Source organism: Tursiops truncatus, chromosome 1 (assembly GCF_011762595.2).
Source record: "Tursiops truncatus isolate mTurTru1 chromosome 1, mTurTru1.mat.Y, whole genome shotgun sequence".
Lineage (NCBI taxonomy): Eukaryota > Metazoa > Chordata > Mammalia > Artiodactyla > Delphinidae > Tursiops > Tursiops truncatus.
In genome coordinates, this window is record NC_047034.1 from 144,314,133 (window position 1) to 144,325,163 (window position 11,031).

Here is an 11,031-nt window from a genome sequence, read left to right on the forward strand (position 1 = left end):
TTCTGGTCTTAAAAAGCAATACTGCAAAGGGCTTCCCTGGTGGCGCAGTGGTTGAGAGTCCGCCTGCCGATGCAGGGGACACGGGTTCATGCCCCGGTCCGGGAAGATCCCACATGCCGCGGAGCAGCTGGGCCCGTGAGCCATGGCCGCTGAGCCTGCACGTCCGGAGCCTGTGCTCCGCAACGGGAGAGGCCACAACAGTGAGAGGCCCGCGTACCGCAAAAAAAAAAAAAAAGCAATACTGCATAAAAATTGGAAGATTTATAAAGTACTCATGTGAAAGTATCAATAAAATCTTGAGATAACTTGCAGTATTTTTGTATGTTTTATTGCAGTATTCTGTGCATTTCTACAGTCATTTGTTTCTTTAAACAGATTTCATCTCTTACTAGTTTAATGGTAACACATACACATTCCTTCATTTTTCTAAAATGATGCATAAATGTATGTTTCATAGTTATCTAATATTGCACTGATGTGCTATGAATTAGTTTAATCATTCCTCTGTGGTTGGACATCTCAGCTGTTTCCTAAGTGTGTGTGTCTGTTATGTATTTAAACCAAGAAGAAACATGTTTGCACCAAAGGTAGGTTATACGATCTACTTATGCAATGTGCAAGCAGAAAATGGGTGACAGAAGGATTGTTCTTCCTTTCTTGTTTGTTTGTACCAGAATCCTCTATTGTTTACATACATTTTAGCCTCTGTGTCATTTTCAGAAGCTTTATTTTTCTCACTTACTTTTTGGTTTGCATAAGACTTAAATATAAAATCCATCTGCGAAGCATATTGTATATTCACATTGAAGGCTAAAAACCCATTTTTAATTAAAACTTTATTCAGCACTCGTGGTTCACTTTGTCCTGTTTTTATTATGAAACACTTCAGCCTTCTTCCTAAAACACATATGTCTTGTACATTTCAAGATGTTCCTTGTTACTCATGCAGAGCTAGTTTCTTTATGCTGTCAGCTCATGCCATATGTCTGGCTGTTCATTTTGCTTCCCTTTCTGGTATTTGTGTGGGCAGCATCTTGTACGTAATGCAAGTTAGTTTTCACAAAACTTGTCAGAAGGTAAACTAGCAAACTGGAAACACCGAATATTCTCTGACATGTTAGGTTATACATAATGCTAAAGGATGTAGCCTTTCTTAAGTTCCTAATGTTTAAAAGATATGAAAAGAAAATGTGGCCAGTGAGATCTGAAGTCTTCCCAGATGTGAATAATTACAATTAAGATACTACTGATGCTGCTTGGCAATAGCATACATTATATAAACTGCAATTCTTTAGTGTTGATTTTTTTTTTTTTTTTTTTTTTTTTTTTTTTTTTTTTTTTTTTTGCAGTACATGGGCCTCTCACTGTTGTGGCCTCTCCCGTTGCGGAGCACAGGCTCCGGACGCGCAGGCCCAGCGGCCATGGCTCACGGGCCCAGCCGCTCCGCGGCATGTGGGATCTTCCCGGACCGGGGCACGAACCCGCGTCCCCTGCATCGGCAGGCGGACTCTCAACCACTGCGCCACCAGGGAAGCCCTAGTATTGATTTTTTAAACCAAATGTGAAGATTGGGTGGAGGGGGCAGGAAGCATAAAAATCAGATTATTTTTCAGCCACACACCATCATGCTGTCATCTGAAAGTCTCTTTGCAGGATTGTCCACACCATATAAGTGGTTTTTGACATGACTGGTGTTACACTTCAAAGTAGGTGTAGTCAGAGACGAACTAAGTTAAAAGCAATGATGTTTCAAGTTGAATCTGAATTGGAAAAGGGATTAGCTCTGATAGCATTAGAAAGTTCGCTTTGGGGCTTCCCTGGTGGCGCAGTGGTTGAGAGTCCGCCTGCCGATGCAGGGGACGCGGGTTTGTGCCCCGGTCCGGGAGGATCCCACATGCCGCGGAGTGGCTGGGCCCGTGAGCCATGGCCGCTGAGCCTGCGCGTCCGGAGCCTGTGCTCCGCAATGGGAGAGGCCACAGCAATGAGAGGCCCGCAAAAAAAAGAAAAAGAAAGTTCACTTTGCCTTTAATAGAAAACTATTAGTCAGGATAAGCTTTACATTCTCCGTAGCACAAAGTCCTCAAACTGAAAACCTCTACTGTTTGAATCCTAATGAGTGGTTTCTGAATATCTGAATTTTTCCAATCGTTCTGTTATACTTTAATTATAATATTCTTCTAACTATTGACTGGAACATCTTCTAAATTTTTCACATTATTTCCTAACCTCCGTAAAACGAAGGATCCTGGATATATTTCAATGCATTCTTGATGATTTTGGCTTTCCAATCTGAACATCAGTTATTGTATCAGCCAATGTAAATGCAGGGCTATGAAGGTAGAGGAGAGCCATTTGTGCCGGCAATGACCGCCTCCACACTATTCTGACTCTTTTGTTTAGTTTTTAGCAGTTATGCTGCTTTGGTGTTAGTCCTTCCCTTGTTGATACTTTGTCTCATTATTTCAGAATTTCTTTCCTCCTCAGATTTTCTGTTTATGATGTAGAGTGGGCTTGGGGACCAGGTGTTACCAGTTTGATATGATTGTATAAAACAAGAATGGAAATGTCCTGTTCGGGAGCTTTTAGGTACTGATCTTATGTCATCAACTTTGACTATTATGAGGAGTTGTTTGCTTCTTGCTCCATCCACACATGGATGAACTGCTGTGTCCAGAGTATAGGTGTTAGTGTAAATGTTAACAGTCTCTCCAAATCCAGTTGAATGTCTAAGGATAAAATTACTTTGGCCTAATGTTCAAATTTCACATAAATTTTAATGAGAGAAGCATAAGTGCATTTAGACTACACTGAGGTTCCTTTATATGATGATTTACTATATCACACGCCTTCCACCCTCAGATGGATTAGAATTCATGTTTTTAACTATGGTAGCACACAACCTATGATGCAAGATTTATCGAGTCCTAAGGAGAAAGGGACAGACAGGTGGGTTACACTTCAACAAGGAAGATACTATAGTAAGTATAAACAAGTCCAGTTGTGAACTCTATAGAGGCTAAAGGAAGAGTTAAGAGAGAGGTGGGGGTTGACGGGTGGGTAAAGGGACAAGAGAAAATGCTCCTTTCTTGTCTCAAGGAACAAGATAAATAACTCAGTGCTACAAATACTAGAGTTGCATTCATTAAACATTTTTGAATGCTCTTACTACTCTATCTTGGAAAACCAGAAAATATTCAGGTACAGAGTACCCTGGGGACAAAGGGAAGGTATCATTATTCTGCTACAGGAAGAGGGGGTCCAGGAAATTTTTGCAGACATTTTCTGTGGACCCTAACGGATGCATGGGATCTTGGGAGGCGGAGATGTGCAAAAGGACAGTGCAGGCAAAGGGAAGAGCTAGGACAAAGAGGAAGTCGGATAACAGAGATGACATTGTCTCTTTTGCCACAATGAGCTCTTGTATCTTACAGCAGAGGACAAGGTACAGTGTAATGCAGTAAGTAAGAGCCCTGGCTTAGTTAAATCAGCCTAGTTTGGAGTCCTGTCAGTATCATGCACCGATTGTGTGAGTGGCGGCAAGGTGCTGAATCATCCTGTGCCTCCATGCCTCACTTCCTCATCAGAAGAAGAGAAAATGAACCTATCCCCAGGGCTACCATGTTGTACAACTGCGGGTGGCATCATTCACATTGTACCCAGAGGCCCTACCTGTCTCAGGTGGGTAGGGGAATTAAACAAGACAATACATATATGACATTTAGCCTGGTAGCTGCACATAGTCAATGCTCAATAAACATTTGCTACGGTTAATCAGGCAGCTACAATTTTAAAGAATGAATGCATTTGAGATCCCTTTTTTTATAAGGGTATATATATATCTATATATATCCTTGTTAATCAATCTATGTGTTCCTGAGATTATTTTAAATACAATGCAAGATTTACTTTGCTTAATTTACTGGGCTTTAAAATGTATTGTGAAAGAAGTAACCAAAGACCAAAGCAAAACAAAACCCAAACAATTAAATCCCTCTAAGAGGTTTTGAATAAACAATTTTTTTTTGTCTTCAGTCTTGGTTCATTTGATTCAAGCCAAATGCGTGAACATCTCAACTATATTGATTTTTATTAATAAAACCTATAATCCGTGACTATCCAGTGTTTCCACTGGGGACTTTTTCTAGTGCAATTTTGTGACCCTGAAGTTTAAAGAGGTTTATTTTTTCTTCCTTCTTTATATCCAGGAGCAAGGCTGTTTAGAATGTTGATTGGAACATTCAGAAAATGGGACAGCCATGAATTTGCCTGAAGATTCAGAAACATGGCTTGGCTGGGGGACGATGATTATTACCAGACTTCAAATGTCAGCAAACACTTCAGGGTTGCAGGAGAGAAAATAAAACACATTAAGGTTTAATGGATTTTGCTATGGGAGTCTTGGGGGCAGCCAGGATGGAATTATTTGCTGAACACATGATGGTCTTTTTGTTACTTGTCCAACTGGATTAATTGGAGCCTGTTAACACTATCTTATAAAACAGAAAACAGCCATTAGCTACTCACCAGTACATGTGTGGAGAATCCAGAGTTAGGGGCTGCCTTCCGGGATCTAGTCAGCATGGTTTGGGATTATAGTGAGTACCATAGTAGGTCAAGTCAAAGGAGCTGGGTTAGTCATTTGGACCTGTGTCGCAGGTGAGGTTCATGCTCTGAGACTGGAGTTTAATGTGCAGGGTGTTTATGAGGGAGTGCCCTGGGTCCACACCAGTGGAAGGGAGGGTCGGTTGAGCTGTGACGTAGACCAGATAGCAGGCTTGGCCAACCCCACCGCGGGGCTCTGGAACAAAATGACCCATCAGAGTTGTCTCACGTTAGGCTGACGTGGCTGAAACATCTGAAACGTGTTTCATGGCTGAAACATCTGCCTGGGTGGGACCCCGGGCAAGGTGGCTGTGCAGCTGAGGCCATCCCTGCTGGGGCTGCCTGCCCCCAGAACTGCTAGCAGCTGGGCAACAAGCCCTGTCCTTGCCTCCCCCCTCCACCTCCACGTTCTGTTATAACATATGTGAACCAACCAGTTCCTGGAAGCCTAACTGGACAAAGAGAGGTTCCACCCCCCTCCTTTTCCCAGTTTCCCTCACAAAATAAAGTCTCAAGTAACTCACAGTCCTAAAATTATTTCACACCGCTAGGCAGCACCATCACCCCCAACACAGAAGCACAGATCTAATACTAGTTCTATGAGGTAGGTTACATTTTTCCCAAGCAAGAATTTTAAGGAAGTTTTAAGCCCCGATCTCTTCACCAAGCTCCAGATCCATAGATACAAAGAGTTCTTTGGCAGTTCCGGTGGGCTATCCTGCAGATACCTCAACGCCAGTGTGCTCAGATCCAAACCCATCATTTTACTATACTTGCTTTAGGATGTCCATCCACCAGCCCTTATTATTTTAATTGTGGTAAAATATATAACATAATTTTAACCATTTGTACGTGTACCATTCAGTGGCCTTATGTACATTCACATACTGTGTGTTCCCATCACCACTATCTATGCCGACTTTTTCATCATCCCCAACATAAACTCTGTACCCATTAAGCGATATCTTCCCATTCCTGCCTCTCCCCCAACCCTGTAACCTCTATTCTATGTGTGTCTCTGTGAATTTGCTTAGTCTATGTACCTCATAAAGTGGAATCATACAACATTTGTCCTTCTGTGTCTGGCTTATGTCACCAAGTGTAATGTTTTCCAGGCCCATCCAGGTTATAGCATACATCAAAATGTCATGCTTTTTGTGGCTGTATAGTGTTTTAGGGTATGTGTACACCACATTTTGTTTGTCCATTCATCTGTCGATGGACTTTTCCTTATTTCTTTTCAGTGATACTTCAATAACCTCCCTTAGCAGCCTCTGACCCTTTAAGTTATTCTCTTTCTGTGGCCATAATGCTCTTTCTAAAACAAATAATAAGATGCTCCTTGGATCTATTCATTGCTTTTACTCGCCCTCCCTGACCCTATCCCATTCTTGGCTACACCACGTGCCCAATTCATAGAGACATTCTGTGTCGTCAGGATCACATCTACCTATTTCTCCGAGCTGATCTGCTTTATTCTCTTACACGCCAGATGCTTCAGTCACACCGTGTACCTCAGTCTACCCCAAATACGCCATGCCCTTTGCCCTCCTTGTCTTGCTTTGTGCTGTGTCTTCTGCTTGGAATAGAATTTATTCCATTTCTCCACACGGAAATCTCTATTCGCCCTTCAAAATCCAAGTTCAGTGTCATGTCTGTGAAGCCCTCCCCACCCTACCAGGCAATTGGTTGCTCCTTTCTCTGTTTTCCCAAAGTACTTGGTTCCTGCCTCTAATCTCAGTCCTTACTGCCATGGACTGCAATCATTTACTTGCTCGTCTGCCTTTTTTATTAGATTGACCTCTGTTGGGGCTGCAGATGTTTTGCACATTTATTTCACGTACCCAGAACCTAGAGTGGCGTTTCCAAAGAATGCTGCCTACGTGAGTAGTGCAAGGGGCAGAGGCCTGGAGGTGGAGACGGAATTCTGGTTTCAAGGACCAACGCAGCTGCTGGGCGGCAGGCCTCGGCCACATCACTTCGCCTCTCTGAGTTGTTTCTTCAGTTGTCAGTAGTTCAACATCCTAGAGTGGGATTGAGGGCTAAATGAGACGATTGAAATGAAAGTGCTCTTTACAAAATAGTTAGGAGGGTTTTTCAAATGACCTATTTTATTAGTCTTCGTGTACTTCCCATCCCAGATAAATGTGAACTGGTGTTCCCAGTTTTGCGAATTATTTGTTTAAGAATAAATCACAGCTAGTGGGGGTGTAATTTTAGAGTAAACTGTTCATTTAACATTGTTTGGTTTGTGGTATAAATGGTGGAAACTCAGGGATGCAAAGCTTAGGCAGCAAAAGAAAGAACTTTCTTATCGTCCGTGTCACCTGACGGTGGACGCTCTGCCTCTGGGAGCAGTCAGTTTCCCTTCATTGGAGGCGGGCAAGCAGACGCGGGCTAACCTTGCCTGTCAGGGAAGCTGTCAGAGATATTCTGACCTGGACTGAGGAGGGAAAGAGGCTAAACTAGCTGACTCCTGAGGGTCCTTCCCATTCTGGACGTATATTATCCTAAACTTTACATACAAACTATCCTGAGAGATGGACCAAGGATTTTGTATCCTATTCTGGGGAAGACATAATGGTGTTTTTTTGGTTTTGTTTTGTTTTTTCGCGGTACGCGGGCCTCTCACTGTTGTGGCCTCTCCCGTTGCGGAGCACAGGCTCCAGACGCGCAGGCTCAGCGGCCATGGCTTACGGACCCAGCGGCTCCATGGCATGTGGGATCTTCCCGGACCGGGGCACGAACCCGCGTCCCCTGCATCGGCAGGCGGACTCTCAACCACTGCACCACCAGGGAAGCCCATAATGGCGTTTTTTTTCCTTTTCTCTTTAAGTGAAAGTTGTAGAGTTTATGTGAGATCACAGTAAAAAATCTGACATTTCTACTTTGTGAATCCTGGCTAAAGCTGAGTTTGATCTTGAAATATGAAGGTAAACTGTAACTACCTCACTTAAGGTCTCTAGGATTTATATTTATATCAGCTTTTAAAGTTCTCCCAACTTTTCACCCTGGAGAAAAGAAGAAATTACAGTCATCTTACTTAGGGCTGGAAGTCTAGAGAGACACTTAGGTTGATGGAAAACTGACACTGTTTTGCCTGGGCTTCTGGCAGTTTCCACCCCTTCTAACTGATGTGAACTCTCACACGCAGGGACATAGTTACTAGTCTCACGTATTAAGTTGAGTGCTTTGGGGATCTAAGCTCAGTTGCAAATCACTCGAAGAAACATTTCTTCATGGTATTTTTAACACCTATTTGTTTTTAAACATCGTCCTTTCACGGTCCAAAGCTGCTTCTTAATGTTGTTATTGCTCATGACATACCCATGTCAATTCTCTGAAAACTGCTTTTCAGGTTTTCTCTTTGTGCTGTTTCCACTCAAGTGTGCCAGCTCGTGACTTGCTTTCCCTGTACCCCCTCCACGGCCGCTCACCCCTCTGCCCCCCGCCCCGAGGAGACCCCTGTGAAACTGAACCAGAAGCACACAATGTCAGCATTAGAGGACTCCCAAGATTTCATCTCAACTAATTCAAACCCTTGCGCCTCCCTTATTAAGGACAAAGAAGCTGAGGTATGGGGCGTCCCAAAGCAAGTAGCAAAATTAAGCCAGGACGTGAGGGCCTTCTAGTCCCTAAAGACTCTCTTAGTTTGGTCTCCCCCGGAAGTAGTACATGAAACCAAGTGCAAGTAGTTTATTTAGGAGGTGATCCCAGGAAACACAGCAGGGGAGTGGGGAAATGGGATAGGGCAGGGAAGGCAGCTTTTTGGGATGTGGTAATGAGCACGTTAACTCTGTGGGCACCTGGGGCTCAATCCCCCTGAGAACCCCTGGAGATGGTTTAAAACAAGCCTCAGAGTTGTCCCACTGGAGGGGCAAAGAACTAGTGGTTCCACAGTTACCCACCACTTCTTGTTTGTCCTTGGTTGAAGCCTGCTCGCAGGTTCTTAATTCCCCAGCACTTCCAGCCTGTTCTATGCAGGGGGTCAAGCATTTTTCTGCAGCTGGAAAAGCCCTCAGCAGAGTTGTAGGGTCTTTCAATGGAAGTCACCCAGCAAACATGCCTAAGGGGATATGCGTGGGGCAGCGACACCCTCTGCTGCACCGGCCAACTGTTCATTCTCTCCTGTCCCCGGTCAATAAACTTTGACTGCCTTAGAGGTGAGAGGCTGAAACAAAACATGATTTATAAGGAGAAATGAAATGTTCAGGTTGGTGTTTGCAAATGAGTAAATATTATCCCTATTTTACAGAACCCAGCATGCACTTCTGCATGTTACCCACTTTGCACATGCTGTCCCTCTACCTTGTATGACCTCCTAGAAAACTCCTATTCATCCTACAAACTCCAGCTCCAATAAGAACTTTCTGTTATATCCTTTCCTGATCGCTCAGGAAGAATTAATTGCTCTCCCACTTTGCTCTGACAGCATGTCGTGCCAGCTCTAACATGACTGTGCAGTGCCCATCTCACCTACTACTAATAGTGGTAATAATAGCTAATGTTTATTGACTTTAATTTTGTTCCAGACACTGTTTTAAATAATTTATGTGAATTAACTCATTTAATCCTTTCAACAACTCTATGAAATAGCTACAGTCACCATCTCCATTTTGTAGAACAGAAACTAGGACAGAGATTAGCAACTTTCCCAGTATCATGTAGTTAGCAAGTGGCATAGCTGGGATTTGGCTCCAGAGGGTCAGGCTTCCAGGTCCCTGCTCTTCACTACTGCACAGAATAAGCTCTCTTTCACTGGAATAGAGAAGGGGGACCAAGGACTGGACCCTGGGGGTACTTCTGGCACTTTTGGTAGGGCCTCAGGCCAGGCTAGGAAACATTGTCTACAGAGAATCTTAAACAGGTAGGTGACACAAGATTTGCGTTTTACGAAGATCACTCTCACCGCCGTGCATAGGGTGAATGGGAGGAGGAGAGATTGAGAACAGAGATAACACTGTTTTGACTGGGTCAATAATCCAGGGAAGAGATGATGAAGCCCCAAGTTTAGCAGGGACCTTGCTCGCCGGACTGATCCCCACTCACCGCCCCAGCCACTCCCCAGCATGGCAGGGCTACTACTGCTGCACCTGGCCAAGGGCCGAGCGGGGGCAGAACTGCCGCCTGAGCTCTGGCTACCACCATGAGCCCTGGTGAGGAGTCACAGATACAGAAAGGAAGGGTGGTGCCTTTTGCTCGCTTGCACAGAGAAGCCATGCGGACTAGCAGTGGCCCTGCCCGGTCTTCCCTCCAATCCAGACATTTTAAACCACTTTCTGTTTCCTACTTGTGTCATGATTTTCCCCACCTCTGTTCTGAATAGTTGATTTCCTCTGCTAAGGATGCTTTCACTCATTCATTAATCCATTCTTTCACTTGTTCACAGCACATTTTTTAGCACCCAACATGGGCCAGGCAGCTCTCTAGGTGATGGGGACTTTACAGCCTAGGGGATGAGATAAATGTTAATGTAATAATTATACAGATATGTCACTCTTTGAAGGTAAAGTCAGGGGACCATGAGACCATATGTTGGGTGCTGGAGACTTATCCACTCTGGGATGCAGGTGGCCAAGGTAAGGTCGTAACCGGGATGACATAGCTTTCCTTTGCAGAGACATGACGTTTATGCTGAGATGTGAGGAATGAGTAGGAATTAACCAGGCAAAGAGGGTAGGGAAGGAGAGTGGCCACCCTTCCTGAAGTCCTCCTGTGTTTAACAGCGTGCTCATGAATCCTTGGGTTGAAGCAGATAGGTCTGGAGCCCAGAGGAGACTCAGCATAACAAAGGGAGGGGGAACTGAGGGGGAGGCACCAGACAGAGAAAGGAGCAGAGGGACTCAGTGAGAGCAGCTGCAGGGAGAGGGGGCTGGGGACCACGCGAGGAGCGGGAGGCTGGACACTGCGAGACCCATGGGAAGTTCTCAGAGCAGCTGCTGAGGAGCTCTGGGAAATAGGGGTGTTCAATATTTCATCTTAACCTGTGCTTCTGTGGTTTACAATTCTTCCCCTCCCCAGACCTTCAGAATAATCGGTTGCACACAAATGCCTTATGCAGGGCTTCCCTGGTGGCTCAGTGGTTGGGAGTCCGCCTGCAGATGCAGGGGACGCAGGTTCGTGCCCCGGTCCGGGAAGATCCCACATGCCGCGGAGCGGCTGGGCCCGTGAGCCATGGCCGCTGAGCCTGCATGTCCAGAGCCTGTGCTCCGCAAGGGAGCGGCCACAACAGTAAGAGGCCCACGTACCGCAAAAAAAAAAAAAAAAGAAGCCTTATGTAGATGGTTTGGGGGAAATAGCTGAGTTCGCATTAAGGGTCACTGGGAAACAGTGAGGACTGCACAGCCATGTGAGGTGACACAGAACAAGAAAAGGTCAGTGGAGAAATGTGGAGGGGACAGCAGCAATAGGAGGTATTCATAGACTCAG